Source organism: Arachis ipaensis, chromosome B10 (genome assembly GCF_059453495.1).
Source record: "Arachis ipaensis isolate K30076 ecotype BB chromosome B10, ASM5945349v1, whole genome shotgun sequence".
NCBI classification, from domain to species: domain Eukaryota; kingdom Viridiplantae; phylum Streptophyta; class Magnoliopsida; order Fabales; family Fabaceae; genus Arachis; species Arachis ipaensis.
In genome coordinates, this window is record NC_142435.1 from 96,554,485 (window position 1) to 96,573,485 (window position 19,001).

Consider the following 19,001-nt stretch of genomic DNA (forward strand, 5'->3'; position numbering starts at 1 on the left):
GAAACTAGCCTAAGATGCCTTGGCATCACAACACCAAACTTAATACTTGCTTGTCCCTAAGCAAGTCCTGAGTTATTTGAGAAGAAAGTATGAAACAGGAAGCAATTACATTGGCTATATTAGCAAGCATTTGAAGTTCATCAGAAGGGTTTTATGCAGAAAGTTGCAGCATCACTTTTTTATTCTTATCAGGTAAGATTATCACTTTTTCATTGCATCCATCAAACACTGCTATGGCCTCTTGTTATTCTTATGTCCTTGGCACTTTTCTCTTCTTTGTTTTTCTTTTTTTTTTCTTAGAGCTCCTTTGCTCCTTGTTTGCTTAGTGTCATGTGTTGCACAAGCCTTTGGCATTTTCTTTTTCTTATCAGTGCACTACACATATCCACTTTAGGCATTTTAGTTCACATTTCTTCTTGAGACATTGGTGCCCAGCACCTCTTTGTGTGACTAAATGTTTTGTATTTAGGTTGCTCTTGATAATGGACTTTTGGTTGATAATCCTGGGTTAGTTAACCCAAGTTACCGAGTGTTGAAACACTCCTCAGAACCTATTCATCCAAGCATATCCTTAATACATAAACACCACAGGCATTTGTCTCAGAAGTTCAAACCATTGGTGCCCAGCTTATTTTCTCAATTTTTTTGCTTTTTGGTTGCCCTTTTTCAGTGGCTTTTTCTTCTTCTTTTTCTTTCTTTTTTTATGGCCAAAGACATTTATTCATCAAGATCCATAGACAGTTTTCAATTTCTACACAAAAAATATGATAATTCTACACTCTATTTCCAGTGATCTGACTTAAACAATCAAGCATGCATACCACCACTTAATTCTACTTGATTTGTCACTAATTGAGCCAAGTCACTTTTGTTCAACTTTTCTTTTATTTTTGGAAACAGAACAAGCATGGCAAGCACTTGTTTAAGAAGGTGAAGTTATATCCAAACATCTAGGCATTCACTTTATTCAAAGCAATAAACAGACACTCATACTAAAAAAACTTCACATTCCAGAAAGATTCAACATTTACAGTTTAAACCAGAACAAGCATGCTTTTGTTTTGCCCTTTTTAAAGAATTATCAAGGAACAATACCACCTTGTGAAATTCCTTGTTTTCTCTTTGTTGCCAGGAAACACTTTGATTTCTCCTTCTTCTCCTAATTGTTGCTTCATGCTTTAAAATCCTTGTTTCCTTTCCTGCAAAGAGTGATGAAGTTGCTTGCTTCTCAAGCACTTGAGTGGTTAGCTCAACTATGTGTGGGTAAGTATCTGAGTCTTAAGTTGGTGTGTGAACACCAAACTTAGTCTCCCACTTACTTCTCTGTTCTTTGAATCCTTGAGTTCTCTTTGGAATGAAGTTGCTGCTAAGGGTTTTAAGCATTTCTGTGACTGCTTAGAATGGTTGTTCCTTTCATACAATTCAAAGGTTGTTGTGTTCAGTTGATCTTTATGGTGGAACACCAAACTTAGAGTCACACATTCCCCTTTGAATTATTGATCCACGAATTCATTGTTTGGTGTGAAACACCAAACTTAATTCTTTGCAATGCACAGAAACTACTTCACCCTTTTTATTGAAACAAATAAAAGAAACAGCAAAAGGGTATTACCTCAGGTTGGGTTGCCTCCCAACAAGCGCTTCTTTAACGTCATTAGCTTGACGGTCAGCTTCCTCAGTTGAGGTGATATTTAACTTTGTCCTTCTCCTCCACATCTCCCAAGTAATGTTTGAGTCTTTGACCGTTCACAATGAAGGTTCGTTGTGACTTTTCTTCCATGATTTCTACTTGTCCATATTTGGAGACCTTGGTGACAAGGAATGGTCCAGACCACCTTGATTTTAGCTTCCCTGGAAATAGCTTTAGCCTAGAATTGTAGAGCAATACTTTTTGTCCTTCTTCAAAATTCCTTGGGGCTATGTTGCTGTCATGCTTCTTCTTTGCTCTTTCTTTGTAAATTTTGGCATTCTCATAAGCTTCCGCTCTGAATTCTTCCAACTCTTGAATTTGCAACATCCTTCTTTCTCCAGCAGCTTTGTTGTCCAAGTTCAAAAGTTTCAAGGCCCAGTATGCCTTGTGCTCCAACTCCAGTGGCAAATGGCAAGCCTTTCCATATACTAGTTGGTAAGGAGACATTCCAATTGGTGTTTTGAAAGCTGTCCTATATGCCCAAAGAGCATCATCTAGCTTAATCGACCAGTCCTTCCTTGAAGTTCCCACAGTCTTTTCCAGGATCCTTTTGAGTTCTCTGTTAGATATTTCGGCTTGCCCACTTGTCTGTGGATGGTATGGTGTGGCTACCTTGTGTTTGACTCCATATTTTAGAAGCAATGCCTCTAATGGTTTGTTGCAGAAGTGGCTTCCTCCATCACTGATGATTGCTCTTGGAACCCCAACACGGCAAAAAATGTATTTTCTGAGGAAGTTCATGACTACCTTATTATCATTGGTTGGAGTTGCTATTGCTTCAACCCATTTGGAGACATAGTCTACTGCCACAAGAATGTAATTATTTGAGTATGAGGAGGGAAAGGGTCCCTTGAAATCTATCCCCCATACATCAAACAATTCAAGTTCCAGAATGAATTGTTGTGGCATTTCATTTCTTCTTGGCAGGTTCCCCGCTTTCTGGCATTCATGGCAGTGCTTCACTAATTTTTTTGCATCTTTGAAGATAGTGGGCCAATAAAAACCACACTGCAACACCTTAGCTGCTGTTCTTTCTCCTGCAAAATGTCCTCCATAAGTGGAGCCATGGCAGTCCCATAAGACTTCCCTTCCTTCTTCCTCGGATATGCATCTTCTGAGTATGCCATCGGAACATTTTTTGAACAAGTATGGTTTGTCCCAGATGAAGTATTTGGCATCATTTACCAATTTCTTCCTTTGATGTTTGTTAAATTCCAACGGTAAACTCCCAATGGCCTTGAAGTTTGCTATGTCTGCAAACCAGGGTGCTTTGTGAATTACCATGAGTTGTTCATCAGGGAAGCACTCATTTATATGTGTGCTTTGTGCTCTTCCTTCTTCACATGGTATCCTTGATAAATGGTCTGCCACCTTGTTTTCTACACCCTTCTTGTCTTTGATTTCAATGTCAAATTCCTGCAACAAAAGAACCCATCTAATAAGTCTTGGTTTGGATTCTTGTTTAGCAAGTAAGTACTTTAAAGCTGAATGATCAGTGAAGACAATGACTTTAGATCCAATGAGATAGGATCTAAATTTGTCAAATGCAAAGACTATTGCCAAGAGTTCTTTTTCAGTGGTTGTGTAATTCCTTTGGTTATCATTCAAGACTTTACTGGCATAATAAATCACATGTACCAAATTGTCTTTCCTTTGTCCTAACACTGCCCCAATAGCAAGGTCTGATGCATCACACATCAGTTCAAAAGGTAAGTTCCAATCAGGTGGGGCAATGATAGGTGCAGAGGAAAGTTTTTGCTTCAAAAGTTCATAGGCTAGCATGCAATTTTTATCAAATACAAAGGGTGTATCAGAGACAAGCAAGTTACTCAAAGGTTTGGCTATTTTAGAAAAGTCTCTAATAAACCTTCTGTAAAAACCAGCGTGTCCCAAAAAACTCCTAACTGCCTTGACATTACTTGGTGGAGGTAGTTTTTCAATGAGTTCCACCTTAGCTCTGTCCACCTCAATGCCTCTATTAGAGATTTTGTGGCCAAGGACTATTCCTTCTGTGACCATGAAATGACATTTTTCCCAGTTTAATACTAGGTTAGTCTCTTGGCACCTCTTAAGCACCAAGGCAAGGTGGTGTAGGCAGCTAGGAAAAGAATCTCCAAACACAGAAAAATTGTCCATGAAGACCTCAATAAATTTTTCAATCATGTCCGAAAAGATGGACAGCATGCATCTTTGGAAAGTGGCAGGTGCATTGCACAATCCAAAGGGCATGCGTCTATAAGCAAAAACTCCATATGGACAAACAAATGATGTTTTCTCTTGAACTCTAGGATCAACTACTATTTGATTGTAGCCTGAATATCCATCCAAAAAGCAATAGTAAGCATGTCCGGCAAGCCTTTCAAGCATCTGATCCATGAATGGGAGTGGGAAATGATCTTTTCTGGTGGCTTCATTGAGCTTCCTGTAGTCTATGCACATCCTCCACCCAGTGACAGTTCTTGTGGGTATGAGTTCGTTCCTCTCATTTGGCACCACAGTTATGCCACCTTTCTTGGGAACTACATGGATGGGACTAACCCATGGGCTATCAGAAATGGGGTAGATTACACCTGCCTGCCATAACTTCATGACCTCCTTTTGTACCACTTCTTTCATGACGGGATTCAATCTTCTCTGAGCTTGGATGGAGGGTCTAGCATCCTCTTCTAACAAGATTTTATGCATGCATATGGATGAACTTATCCCCTTCAAATCAGCTAGGGTCCATCCAATGGCATCTTGATGAGTTTGTAGCACCTTGATCAATTCTTCTTCCTGTTCTTGACTCAGGGCAGAGCTAATGATAACAGGATGACTCTCATCACTACCCAAGTATGCATACTTGAGATTAGGGGGCAATGCTTTGAGCTCAGGTTTTGGTGCTTCCTTCTCTTCTTTCACTATCTCTGGCATGTTTGGCATGGTTGTTTCAGCAGCCTTGATGTCACTAACTTCTATGTCCTTGGTGAACTCCTCCTCTGCCACTTCCTTTGTTGTTTCCTCAAAGGTTTCTTGTACTGCAATGTCCACTACATCCACCCTCATGCATTCCCTTAGTGATTCTGATGGATAGCTCATTGCCTTGAATACGTTAAACACCAATTTCTCATCATGTAGTCTAAGAGTGAGTTCACCCTTTTGTACATCTATGATGGCTCCAGCAGTAGCTAGGAAGGGTCTTCCCAGAATTATTGAAGCTTTGGCTTCTTCCTCCATATCTAACACCACAAAATCAGCAGGAAATATAAAATCTCCCACTTTCACCAACAAATCTTCAACTATCCCATGAGGGAATTTAAAAGTTCGATCTGCCAATTGGAGGGCCATTCTTGTTGGTTTGGCTTCCTCAATCTTCATTCTTCTCATCATTGTTAGAGACATCAAATTGATGCTGGCCCCTAAGTCACACAAGGCCTTCTCCACCATGACTTCTCCTATGATGCCGGGGATTGGTTTTCGATTGACAATTCTCCAATTGGAAGTTAACTAGATTGAGCATTTTTTTTTGTTTTGATTAATTCAGTACAAGTTACTTGTTGAATTTTAATTTCTGCACTCTGTTACATGCTTTCTTTCTTTATGCCTTTAAATTCAAGCAACTAACTCACTGACTCACTAACTGTTTGAATTAATTCCTCAATTGCTCTAACCATACTCTTCTATTAACCAAGAGTATTTCACTTGTTTGTTGCCTGTGCTGTGTTCTTGTATGACAGGTAGGAGAGGAGAGACATCAACTCCTCCATATACCGAACCAGAGAGGACCCTTCATAGACTTAGAAGGGAAGCAAGAGGGAAGAGAGTACTGGGAGAAGAAGAATCTGAAGGAGAATCTGAGGACAATTTTGAGGAAGCTCTAGATCTCAACATGGATAGAGAAGTTCACAACCATGAAAGAGCTGATGGAAACAATGCCATTCCTGAGAGGAGGGTTCTTAGTTCATACATAAACCCAACCTCTGGGAATTGTGGTAGCAGCATTCAGAAACCACCCATTCAGGCCAACAATTTTGAACTCAAACCACAGCTAATATCACTTGTGGAGAATCATTGTTCATTTGGTGGGGAGTGCTAATGAAGATCCCAACCAACATCTCACAAAATTCCTGAGAATTTGTGACACTGTGAAGTCCAATGGAGTCCAGGAAGATGCCTATAAACTGCTTTTGTTCCCATTTTCACTTAGGGACAAAGCAGCTAAGTGGCTGGAATCATTCCCAAGGGGGAGTCTAACAACATGGGATGAGGTGGAAAGCAAGTTTCTGGCACGTTTCTACCCCCCACAAAAGGTCAATAGGCTTCGATCTGAGGTTCAGACTTTTAGACAACAAGATGGTGAAACTCTCTACGAGGCATGGGAGAGATTCAAGGATTTGACAAGGAAATGCCCACCAGACATGTTCCATGATTGGGTGCAATTGCATATTTTCTATGATGGACTCTCTTATGAATCAAGGAAGGCTGTAGACCATTCATCAGGAGGTTCATTGAACAGGAAAAAGACTGTGGAAGAAGCCATTGAAGTGATTGAGACAGTGGCTGAGAATGAGTACTACTATGCATCAGAGAGGCACAACACTAAGGGAGTCATGGAGCTGAACCATGTTGATACAATTCTAGCCCAAAACAAGGTGTTTGCCAAGCAACTAGCAGAGCTTACCAGGCAATTAGAAACAAAGCAAGTGGCTGCAATACACACACAAGATCAAGAGGAAGTAAGCATTGAAGGAGGTGATTGGGAAGAGGCCAACTATGTGGGAAACCAACAAAGGCAATCATATGATCCACATTCCAACACTTACAACCCAGGATGGAAAAATCACCCAAACTTTGGGTGGGGGAACCAACAAACCCAACCACAAAACCACAAACCTTACAACCACAACCAACATAACAATTCCACATACCAAAACTCCAACCAAAGATCATACCAAGCCACACAAAACACTTACTCTCAACCACCATATCATGGCCAAAATAATCAACCTACCCAACCTAATCCGAACCAACAATTTCAAGATCAATTAAACCGGATAGAAGGAATGATGGCAACCATGAGTCAAGACATAACCGAATTGAAAAGCTTCAGGGATGATGTGAGAGCTACCTTAAGAAACCATGGTGAAAAACTCAAGAGGATGGAGTCTCAAGTAGGAGAGCTATCTCAACAGGCCCCCAAATCAACTGCAGTGTTCCCTAGTGACACAGAAAAGAATCCTAAAGGGGAACAAAAGAGAGTGAGATGGGAAGAATGCAAAGCCATCACCATATTGAAAGAAGTCTCAGAAGAAGAAGGAATCAGATCCTCAGAACAGGAGCCAGAAATCTTGAAGGAAGGTGTAGAGGAAGCTAAGCAGGAAAGTGAAACTGAGCAAGCCAAGGAACTGCAAAAAGGCACGATGGAAACATACCAACCAAAAGCACCATTTCCTCAGAGGTTAGGAGGAGGTGAAAAAGGGAAAACCTATTCAAGGTTTTTAGAGACATTTAAGTCTCTCCATATCAATATTCCCTTTCTTGAGATTCTCCATCAAATGCCTACACACATCAAGTATTTAAAGGAATTGTTGAGCAAGAAAAGAGTTTTGAAGGGAGGACAAACGGTAACAATAAACAAAGAATGCAGTGCTCTCATCAAGAAGGACACAGTCTCTAAGAAAACAGACCCAGGAAGTTTTCATATTCCTTGCATCATAGGAGAAACAAAAATTGACAGAGGATTCTGTGATCTAGGAGCTAGCATAAATGTGATGCCTCTAACTCTTATGAAGAGGCTACAACTGAATGAGGTGAGATCCACTGATGTAATCATACAACTGGCTGACAAAACTCAGAAGCAAGCTGAAGGGGTAGTTGAGAATGTGCTGGTGAAAGTGGGAGATTATTACTTCCCCACAGACTTTGTCATTTTGGACATGGAGGAAAGCTACCTACACCCTATCATTCTGGGAAGACCATTTCTAGCCACTACTAGAGCGCTCATAGATGTAGAACAAGGAGAGCTAATTCTGAGAATACATGATGAACAGCTCATTTTCAAAGTTTTCAAACCTGCATCTGAGCCTGAACCAGAACCTGAAAAGCCTAAGGATGATAGTAGCCATCTGTGTTTGGAGGAAAGTAATCCAGCAGCTGAAACTCTAAAACAGTCTTTGGAAGGCAAACAGGAGTTGCAAGAGTTAAAGCCACAAGAATCAATGGAAACAGATCAGAAGGATCCTCCTGGCATAAGGGTCAATGAAGAAAGCTTCAAGAGAAAGGGAAGAATTGTAAAGAAATTGCCAAGAGGGTGGAGAAACAAGAAAATTCCCACTGAAGGTTTTTCTCCGGGAGATAAAGTGATATCAAGTCATTATCTGCCAATCCCACCTGACCTCAAAACCATTCCTTCCCAGCTCCCTCAAGTGTTCACAATCAGGAAAGTTCTTTCTATGGAACATTTAGAGGTCATGAAGGAATCAAGTGGGGACGTTTGCATAGTGAGAGGAGAAAACGTCAAGCACTACAATCCACCCTAACAAGGGACAACCGTCAAGCTAGTGACGTTAAAGAAGCGCTTCATGGGAGGCAACCCATGTTTTTAATATCCTTACTCTTTTTTTGTTTTGTTTTGCATCTAATAAAGCATGGTTTCTTATGCATGAACTTGAATCCTCAGGACAACTGCTGAAAGAGTGCACTAAACATTGCATATAAAATACAATTTGTCTCTAAGTTTGGTGTGCCTGAAGGCACCCCAAACTTTATTCAAAATGCATTCAATTTTTCATGCAAAGAGCACAACCAAACATTAAGTTTGGTGTTCCTCCTTGAACACGGTTCATGAAAAGCAAGAAGTTCCTCTGGATTTCGAAATTCATGACAAGTAGACCATTCGCATGTTTTTGGTTTCAATTACTTAGGGTAGTAAATTTGTTTAGAATCAAAGAGCCAAAGTGACTATGATTTATTAGAATTATGCACATTCATTAAGGACAACCAATATGGATTTCATGTCATCAGGAGACTTTACCAAACACTAAGTTTGGTGTCCAATAATAAGTGTACATACACACAAAAGTCACGGCTATAAGCTCATGAAGTCAATCATTGATTTACATGTGCAAGTACTATTCATCATTCACATGGACTGAAAAATGATAGCAAACTTGTTTGTTTGTGCAGGTACAAAAGAAAAGACAAAAATGGAGGAAAAAGACAAAGGGAGGTACGGTGCTTGGTCAAAAAGAAAAGTTCACAAGTCTTTGAAACTAACACATGGGAAAAGGAAGTTCTGCAAGAAAAGATAGCTACATGTACAACTTAATGCACCCAGAATACTTCCAAGAAAATGAAAAGCAATTCGTCCTTCTCCCTAATTCATATATTTACCATCAAGCCACCCTTCACAAACCACCCTAGCCGTCCATTTTTCACTTATGGGCACTATAAAGAACCACTTGGGGAACGAGTTCCACACCACCAATTCTCCTTCATGCACATTTTCCTTCATCATAGCATAACTATCTCTTGCCGAAAACAACCTCACCACACTTCCAACAACACTTCTTGCTTCACCTTGTCAACTTTAGCTTGTAACTTACCAAAACCAAAGAACCAATGGCAGCCTCATCTAGCCACAAAAGAAGAAAAGACAAGCAACCAATGGAGGAGAACAGGGAATTCGATGCAAGGAGATACAAATCAGTTTTCCATGAGATTCAAGCCGAATGGATGAGACCTAAAAGGGTACTAGCTGAGGTTCCCTTTGACCTTGAAAAGGATGAGTTCCCAGGTGTTTGGGAGAAGATCAAAAAGAGGAAGTGGGAGCTCCTGACTAAGCCAATCACTAAAATCAACATCAACTTGGTGAAGGAGTTCTATGCAAATGCAGTGAGGGAAGACTCAACCAAGAAACCCACATACAAAAGCTATGTGAGAGGGGTGGAAGTTGACTTCAGTCCCAAAGCAATCATGAAAACTCTTGGCCTGAAAAACATACATTTCAGCCAAGCAAGTTATGAAGAAAGGATGATAGGAGAACCTGACTATACAACTATTGCTGAAGACCTTTGTGCCATCAGAGCTGAATGGGTGAGAAAAACAAGAGGGGCTCCAAGAGTCTTGAGAAGGGGAGACCTAACACCGGAAGCTAATGGGTGGTATGCAATAGTTAGGAGATCCATCCTACCCACTGCAAACTCTTCAGAAATAGTCCCTAAAAGAGCCATCTTGCTACATTGCATTATGGTGGGAGGGGAAATCAAAGTTCATAAACTCATTGCTGAACAGATACAAGAGTTTAGTGAGAAAAGTGACCCTGAATCCTGGCTCCACTTCCCTAGCACCATCATTAGACTATGCATCGATGCCCAAGTACCACTTGAAGATGAAAGACCTAATTGGCTATATCCGGGACTGGCCATAACTGCGTACAGAATGACTCTTGCCCCAACTGCTCCAAGACATACAAGAAGAAGAAATGAAGAAGGGCAACAAGCGGAAGCAGAGCAAGAAGCAGAACAAGAAGGACAGGAAGGGGAAGACAGAGAAGAAGAGCAAGAAGAGCAAGCAATCCCAGAAAGAAGACAACGAATTCCCAGAGACCCCATGGATATGAGCAGAATGCAGGAAATCATGGAAGGAATGTCTCAACAATACATGAGGTCTCAGGAGAGACAAGAGGACTTTCACCTAAAAATGATGGATATGCAAAGGAACTTTGAATCAAGATTCTTAGATCTGCAAAGGGAACAGAATTTACACTTACAGGAATCCTTCAGCCACATATGCCAACACCAAGATGCCAATGTCTTGGCAATCAAGGAAGCCACCACTTTACAGAATGCAAGATACTCAGTCCAAGCTGATTACAACATCAGTTCGCAAATCAAGCTTAACTACATAGGGGAACATCTATACAAGATGGACCCAGCATTCCCAGCTTTTGATGAGTATTTCAAAGGGAGGAAAGAAGGAGAAATAAACAAGGCAATGATCCTTGAAAAAGGAGTGGAAGAAACAATGAAAAAGGCTGGATTCTGGAAAAAGCTCATAAGAAAAGACAAAGGAAGCACAAGTGGTCAAAAAGAGGCAGGAAGCAAGAAGAAGCAGGATCCCAAGAATTAAGAAGAACCAAGCAATAAATAAGAGGTGGTCTCGTTCCTTAATAATCAAATGATAATTGGTGAATTGTCTTTATGAGCTTTCTTTCATCACAAGTCATTTAAGTGTTATGTGGAGTTTTTTTTTTAGTATGAGTGTCTGTTTATTGCTTTGAATAAAGTGAATGCCTAGATGTTTGGATATAACTTCACCTTCTTAATCAAATGCTTGCCATGCTTGTTCTGTTTTCAAAAATAAAAGAAAAGTTTGAACAAAAGTAACTTGGCTCAATTAGTGACAAATTAAGTAGAATTAAGTGGTGGTATGCATGCTTGATTGTTTAAGTCACATCACTGGAAATAGAGTGTAGAATTATCATTTTTTTTGTGTAGAAATTGAAAACTGTCTATGGATCTTGATGAATAAATGTCTTTGGCCATAAAAAAAGAAAGAAAAAGAAGAAGAAAAAGCCACTGAAAAAGGGCAACCAAAAAGCAAAAAAAATTGAGAAAATAAGCTAGGCACCAATGGTTTGAACTTCTGAGACAAATGCCTGTGGTGTTTATGTATTAAGGATATGCTTGGATGAATAGGTTCTGAGGAGTGTTTCAACACTCGGTAACTTGGGTTAACTAACCCGGGATTATCAACCAAAAGTCCATTATCAAGAGCAACCTAAATACAAAACATTTAGTCACACAAAGAGGTGCTGGGCACCAATGTCTCAAGAAGAAATGTGAACTAAAATGCCTAAAGTGGATATGTGTAGTGCACTGATAAGAAAAAGAAAATGCCAAAGGCTTGTGCAACACATGACACTAAGCAAACAAGGAGCAAAGGAGCTCTAAGAAAAAGAAAAGAAAAACAAAGAAGAGAAAAGTGCCAAGGACATAAGAATAACAAGAGGCCATAGCAGTGTTTGATGGATGCAATGAAAAAGTGATAATCTTACCTGATAAGTATGAAAAAGTGATGCTGCAACTTTCTGCATAAAACCCTTCTGATGAACTTCAAATGCTTGCTAATATAGCCAATGTAATTGCTTTCTGTTTCATACTTTCTTCTCAAATAACTCAGGACTTGCTTAGGGACAAGCAAGTATTAAGTTTGGTGTTGTGATGCCAAGGCATCTTAGGCTAGTTTCACTAGCATTTTTCTGTTAGTTTTAGTTGTTTTATGCATTTTCTTGAGCTTAAAGTAACCAAGAATGGTTAAAATAAGAACAAAGCAATGAACCATCCAAACAGTATGAATTTGATGCAAATTTCATGAGTTTTTAGTTATATTACTTGAATGCTATGAATGGAAGATTTCTCATGAAATTTTGCAAGACTTTGATGCAATTGTTTGGATGATTTCAGGGAAGAAGAGGCTAGGCAAGGAAGCAACAAAGTCAATAAAGGAAGCTTGAATATCACATGTGGAGTTTAAGTTCCAGTTTAAGCCTAAACTGGAGCTTAAACGCCAGAATCATGAAGGCTAAGAAATGCTGGAATTGAAGTTTAACCTCCAGTTTAACCTTAAACTGGAGGTTAAACGCCAGAATTAGAATTCCAATCAGGAAGCACTTCCACGTTTAACCTCCAGTTTAACCTTAAACTGGAGGTTAAACGCCAGAAGTGAGAAGGACACCAAGGGGGGCAGTTCCACGTTTAACCTCCAGTTTAACCTTAAACTGGAGGTTAAACGCCAGAAAGGGGAAAAGCACCAGGGAGCCATTTCCACGTTTAAGCTCCAGTTTGACCTTAAACTGGAGCTTAAACGTGTTCGACCAAGTTTCTCCTCCAGGGTTGCTTTCTCCATTTCCACGTTTAAGCTCCAGTTTAACCTTAAACTGGAGCTTAAACGTGTTCGACACCTCCAGGGCTACCTTTCTAAGCTTCCACGTTTAAGCTCCAGTTTAACCTTAAACTGGAGCTTAAACGTGTTCGACCTCCAGGGCTACCTTTCTCAGCTTCCACGTTTAAGCTCCAGTTTAACCTTAAACTGGAGCTTAAACATGTTTGACCTCCAGGATGCCTTCTTCCATTTCCACGTTTAAGCTCCAGTTTAACCTTAAACTGGAGCTTAAACGTGTTCGACCTCCAGGGCTGCCCTTTCTATCTCCACGTTTAAGCTTCAGTTTAACCTTAAACTGAAGCTTAAACGTGTTCGACTAAGTTACCCTCCAGGGCTGCCTTCTTCCATTTCCACGTTTAAGCTTCAGTTTAACCTTAAACTGAAGCTTAAACGTGCTCCCACAAAAGGCATCACTGGAAGTGTCTGACGTTTAAGCTGCAGTTTAAGCTTAAACTGCAACTTAAACGCCACTCTTGGAAAAGGTTTCTGGGCCAAAAATATTGTGGTTTAAGTTAGTATTTGAACACAAACATTAACTTAAACTTACTCTGGTATGAAACCCAATTGAATATCATGGTTTATGGGATTGGGCCTGAAGGATTGATGAGTCTGAAATTTCAATTTATTGAGTCATGTGTCATTATTTGATTATCACTAAGTTGGCTCAATGAATGTTACAGAATTTGGATCAGCAGCCTCATCAAGATTATGGATCATAAACCCAAGGCAAAAGGAAAGCAGGGAGAGGCCTCAAAGCCCAAGAAACACGACAGAAGCTCAATATAGAAAGTGTATAAATAGGATAGAATTGAAGTTAGGAAGGACTTTTGAACTTTTACCTTTTCATTTGGCTAGTTTTCATATCTTTGTAATTGAATTCAGAGCTATGACTCACTAAACCCCCTTTCATTGGGTTAGGGAGCTCTATTGTAATTCAATGAATCAATAATAGTTTATCTTCTTCTTCAATCTTTTCTCTTGAATTTTGTTAGAAAGCTTCTCAATCTAATTCCATTGGGTAGTTGTCTTGGGAAAGAAACTACCCATAATTGGAATCCTTCGGAACCTTGGGAAAGGAATGGAGGATTCATGCTAGAGAAGCTTTCTCACAGTGAATTGGATTGGGGTTTGGATGGATATTGTGACATGTAATCCTACCAAATTGTGGTTCATGAAGCTGTGTGGTATAATCAGTGATCGAGCATCATCTCTTCTTATGAACATTTAAACCAAGGGATTGGGAATTTGTTTGTTTTTAGAGAGAATTGGTGAGCCAAGGGATTGGGATCCAATCATATAAGATTGCCAAGCAAAATTCAATGAACGCATTGGTTGAGGAAGAGATAAACATGTTTTGATTCGGAGATCTCAATATCTCCTAACACCCAATGAATTCCCCATTTCTGATTTCCACTTTCTCTTTACATTCTGCAACTCAATTCATACAATCACCCCCATTCCCTTTTAATTTCAGCAATTTAGCTTTTGCTCTTTAATTCATGCAATTTAAGATTCCGCCATTTCAATTTCTTGTCATTTACTTTTCCCGCCAATTTTACATTCCGCAATTCTCATCTAAATCTTGATTCCGCTCAACTAGAACACACTTCTAATCTGAATTGCTCACTCAACCAATCCTTGTGGGATTCGACCTCACTCTATTGTGAGTTTTTACTTGACGATAACCAGTGCACTTGCCGGAAGGAATTTTGCCGATCGTGCAATTTCCTAAATCGTAGCATAACTAGTTTATGCGCATCAAGTTTATGGCGCCGTTGCCGGGGATTGGTTTTCGATTGACAATTCTCAAATTGGAAGTTAACTAGATTGAGCATTTTTTTTGTTTTGATTAATTCAGTACACGTTACTTGTTGAATTTCAATTTCTGCACTCTGTTACATGCTTTCTTTCTTTATGCCTTTAAATTCAAGCAACTAACTCACTGACTCACTAACTGTTTGAATTAATTCCTCAATTGCTCTAACCATACTCTTCCATTAACCAAGAGTATTTCACTTGTTTGTTGCCTGTGCTGTGTTCTTGTATGACAGGTAGGAGAGGAGAGACATCAACTCCTCCATATACCGAACCAGAGAGGACCCTTCATAGACTTAGAAGGGAAGCAAGAGGGAAGAGAGTACTGGGAGAAGAAGAATCTGAAGGAGAATCTGAGGACAATTTTGAGGAAGCTCTAGATCTCAACATGGATAGAGAAGTTCACAACCATGAAAGAGCTGATGGAAACAATGCCATTCCTGAGAGGAGGGTTCTTAGTTCATACATAAACCCAACCTCTGGGAATTGTGGTAGCAGCATTCAGAAACCACCCATTCAGGCCAACAATTTTGAACTCAAACCACAGCTAATATCACTTGTGGAGAATCATTGTTCATTTGGTGGGAGTGCTAATGAAGATCCCAACCAACATCTCACAAAATTCCTGAGAATTTGTGACACTGTGAAGTCCAATGGAGTCCAGGAAGATGCCTATAAACTGCTTTTGTTCCCATTTTCACTTAGGGACAAAGCAGCTAAGTGGCTGGAATCATTCCCAAGGGGGAGTCTAACAACATGGGATGAGGTGGAAAGCAAGTTTCTGGCACGTTTCTACCCCCCCACAAAAGGTCAATCGGCTTCGATCTGAGGTTCAGACTTTTAGACAACAAGATGGTGAAACTCTCTACGAGGCATGGGAGAGATTCAAGGATTTGACAAGGAAATGCCCACCAGACATGTTCCATGATTGGGTGCAATTGCATATTTTCTATGATGGACTCTCTTATGAATCAAGGAAGGCTGTAGACCATTCATCAGGAGGTTCATTGAACAGGAAAAAGACTGTGGAAGAAGCCATTGAAGTGATTGAGACAGTGGCTGAGAATGAGTACTACTATGCATCAGAGAGGCACAACACTAAGGGAGTCATGGAGCTGAACCATGTTGATACAATTCTAGCCCAAAACAAGGTGTTTGCCAAGCAACTAGCAGAGCTTACCAGGCAATTAGAAACAAAGCAAGTGGCTGCAATACACACACAAGATCAAGAGGAAGTAAGCATTGAAGGAGGTGATTGGGAAGAGGCCAACTATGTGGGAAACCAACAAAGGCAATCATATGATCCACATTCCAACACTTACAACCCAGGATGGAAAAATCACCCAAACTTTGGGTGGGGGAACCAACAAACCCAACCACAAAACCACAAACCTTACAACCACAACCAACATAACAATTCCACATACCAAAACTCCAACCAAAGAGCATACCAAACCACACAAAACACTTACTCCCAACCATCATATCATGGCCAAAATAATCAACCTACCCAACCTAATCCGAACCAACAATTTCAAGATCAATTAAACTGGATAGAAGGAATGCTTGCAACCATGAGTCAAGACATAACCGAATTGAAAGCTTTTAAGGAAGAAGTAAATTCTAACCTGCAAAACCAAGGAGCTGCCATCCAGAAGCTAGAAAATCAAATTTTGTATTTGTCTAAGCAAACCCCTGGGACAAGCGTTTCTCATGCTGCCAAGGCTATTGCAAGGGAAGAATGTAAGGCCATAACCCTCAGAAGTGGAAAGAATCTAAAGGAGATCTCAAAGGAAACCGCAGAGGATGAAGCAAGGGAACATGTGAGAGACAAGGAACAAGGACAATCCTTTACACCGTCCGCAACAAAAGAAAAAGAAAAAGAGGTCCTGAAGCCTTATACACCTAAAGCACCATATCCTCAACGTTTGATGAAAAGTGAAAAGGATGGTCAATTCTCCAGGTTCTTGGAGATTTTCAAGAAGCTCCAAATCAACATTCCGTTTGCTGAGGCAATAGAGCAAATGCCACTCTATGCAAAATTCTTAAAAGAATTAATGACCAAGAAGAGAAGCTGGAGAAATGAGGAAACTGTGTTGTTAACTGAAGAATGCAGTGCCATCATTCAGCACAAATTGCCTCAGAAATTGAAGGACCCAGGCAGTTTCCAAATCCCCTGCATCATAGGAGAAGTCATGGTGGAGAAGGCCTTGTGTGACTTAGGGGCCAGCATCAATTTGATGTCTCTAACAATGATGAGAAGAATGAAGATTGAGGAAGCCAAACCAACAAGAATGGCCCTCCAATTGGCAGATCGAACTTTTAAATTCCCTCATGGGATAGTTGAAGATTTGTTGGTGAAAGTGGGAGATTTTATATTTCCTGCTGATTTTGTGGTGTTAGATATGGAGGAAGAAGCCAAAGCTTCAATAATTCTGGGAAGACCCTTCCTAGCTACTGCTGGAGCCATCATAGATGTACAAAAGGGTGAACTCACTCTTAGACTACATGATGAGAAATTGGTGTTTAACGTATTCAAGGCAATGAGCTATCCATCAGAATCACTAAGGGAATGCATGAGGGTGGATGTAGTGGACATTGCAGTACAAGAAACCTTTGAGGAAACAACAAAGGAAGTGGCAGAGGAGGAGTTCACCAAGGACATAGAAGTTAGTGACATCAAGGCTGCTGAAACAACCATGCCAAACATGCCAGAGATAGTGAAAGAAGAGAAGGAAGCACCAAAACCTGAGCTCAAAGCATTGCCCCCTAATCTCAAGTATGCATACTTGGGTAGTGATGAGAGTCATCCTATTATCATTAGCTCTGCCCTGAGTCAAGAACAGGAAGAAGAATTGATCAAGGTGCTACAAACTCATCAAGATGCCATTGGATGGACCCTAGCTGATTTGAAGGGGATAAGTTCATCCATATGCATGCATAAAATCTTGTTAGAAGAGGATGCTAGACCCTCCATCCAAGCTCAGAGAAGATTGAATCCCGTCATGAAAGAAGTGGTACAAAAGGAGGTCATGAAGTTATGGCAGGCAGGGGTAATCTACCCCATTTCTGATAGCCCATGGGTTAGTCCCATCCATGTAGTTCCCAAGAAAGGTGGCATAACTGTGGTGCCAAATGAGAGGAACGAACTCATACCCACAAGAACTGTCACTGGGTGGAGGATGTGCATAGACTACAGGAAGCTCAATGAAGCCACCAGAAAAGATCATTTCCCACTCCCATTCATGGATCAGATGCTTGAAAGGCTTGCCGGACATGCTTACTATTGCTTTTTGGATGGATATTCAGGCTACAATCAAATAGTAGTTGATCCTAGAGATCAAGAGAAAACATCATTTGTTTGTCCATATGGAGTTTTTGCTTATAGACGCATGCCCTTTGGATTGTGCAATGCACCTGCCACTTTCCAAAGATGCATGCTGTCCATCTTTTCGGACATGATTGAAAAATTTATTGAGGTCTTCATGGACGATTTTTCTGTGTTTGGAGATTCTTTTCCTAGCTGCCTACACCACCTTGCCTTGGTGCTTAAGAGGTGCCAAGAGACTAACCTAGTATTAAACTGGGAAAAATGTCATTTCATGGTCACAGAAGGAATAGTCCTTGGCCACAAAATCTCTAATAGAGGCATTGAGGTGGACAGAGCTAAGGTGGAACTCATTGAAAAACTACCTCCACCAAGTAATGTCAAGGCAGTTAGGAGTTTTTTGGGACACGCTGGTTTTTACAGAAGGTTTATTAGAGACTTTTCTAAAATAGCCAAACCTTTGAGTAACTTGCTTGTCTCTGATACACCCTTTGTATTTGATAAAAATTGCATGCTAGCCTATGAACTTTTGAAGCAAAAACTTTCCTCTGCACCTATCATTGCCCCACCTGATTGGAACTTACCTTTTGAACTGATGTGTGATGCATCAGACCTTGCTATTGGGGCAGTGTTAGGACAAAGGAAAGACAATTTGGTACATGTGATTTATTATGCCAGTAAAGTCTTGAATGATAACCAAAGGAATTACACAACCACTGAAAAAGAACTCTTGGCAATAGTCTTTGCATTTGACAAATTTAGATCCTATCTCATTGGATCTAAAGTCATTGTCTTCACTGATCATTCAGCTTTAAAGTACTTACTTGCTAAACAAGAATCCAAACCAAGACTTATTAGATGGGTTCTTTTGTTGCAGGAATTTGACATTGAAATCAAAGACAAGAAGGGTGTAGAAAACAAGGTGGCAGACCATTTATCAAGGATACCATGTGAAGAAGGAAGCGCATAAAGCACACATATAAATGAGTGCTTCCCTGATGAACAACTCATGGTAATTCACAAAGCACCCTGGTTTGCAGACATAGCAAACTTCAAGGCCACTGGGAGTTTACCGTTGGAATTTAACAAACATCAAAGGAAGAAATTGGTAAATGATGCCAAATACTTCATCTGGGACGAACCATACTTGTTCAAAAAATGTTCCGATGGCATACTCAGAAGATGCATATCCGAGGAAGAAGGAAGGGAAGTCTTATGGGACTGCCATGGCTCCACTTATGGAGG

General features: G+C 40.3%; 2 non-coding genes across 2 annotated transcripts; both read right to left on the reverse strand.

Annotated features, from left to right (window-relative positions):
- Positions 1-5,985: 5,985 nt before the first annotated feature.
- LOC148580972 (small nucleolar RNA R71) lies at positions 5,986-6,089 on the reverse strand. The gene has a single exon (XR_015895787.1). It is a non-coding gene; the product is annotated as a small nucleolar RNA R71 (small nucleolar RNA).
- A 9,154-nt stretch (positions 6,090-15,243) lies between these two features.
- On the reverse strand, positions 15,244-15,348 carry LOC148580973 (small nucleolar RNA R71). Its single transcript, XR_015899470.1, has one exon. It is a non-coding gene; the product is annotated as a small nucleolar RNA R71 (small nucleolar RNA).
- Positions 15,349-19,001: the final 3,653 nt, after the last annotated feature.